Here is a 559-nt window from a genome sequence, read left to right on the forward strand (position 1 = left end):
GCTTCGCACGCTCGTGGTGCGGTGGTGGGAGTAGGCGCTGGCCCTCTTCCCCCTGGCTGCAGGCAGGAGCGGGTGTTTGGCCGGGGAGCGTGGTCAGCCGGCAGCCCCAGCCCAGCCAAACTGGCGCAGCGGGGCGCATTGCCCAGGGCCTGGCACCATTTCAGCTGGCTGGCCAGCTGTGGGGCTCAGCACAAACCGCAGACCCGAGGGGCTCGGGGTGCTCGGGGAACCACGGGCAGGTGCAAGACCCTGGGTGAGAGGTGGAAGCATTCCCTCAAACCAGCTGGTTACCGGGGCATCCCTCATCCCGCTAGCCTGGCCTGGTTGTAGCCATCCTCCCGCTGTCCCAGCTCATGCCCCAAATCCCACGTCTCCATTGCCATGGGGAGGTGCATCTCCACAGTGCTCGGAGGGGAGAGTGCAGCTCCAGGGAGCACGTATCACCTCTCATTCGGCCGGCTCAGGTACCCGCGGCGGTAATGACATAGAGCAGGATGCTCAAGGACTGCAGATCCTTGTTCAAAGGGCCACTGCTTGTTGGAGTTCCTTCTGCTCTATC

The sequence above is a fragment of the Pygoscelis adeliae genome, unplaced genomic scaffold (genome assembly GCF_000699105.1).
Source record: "Pygoscelis adeliae isolate BGI_AS28 unplaced genomic scaffold, ASM69910v1 Scaffold412, whole genome shotgun sequence".
Classification (NCBI taxonomy): Eukaryota; Metazoa; Chordata; class Aves; order Sphenisciformes; family Spheniscidae; genus Pygoscelis; species Pygoscelis adeliae.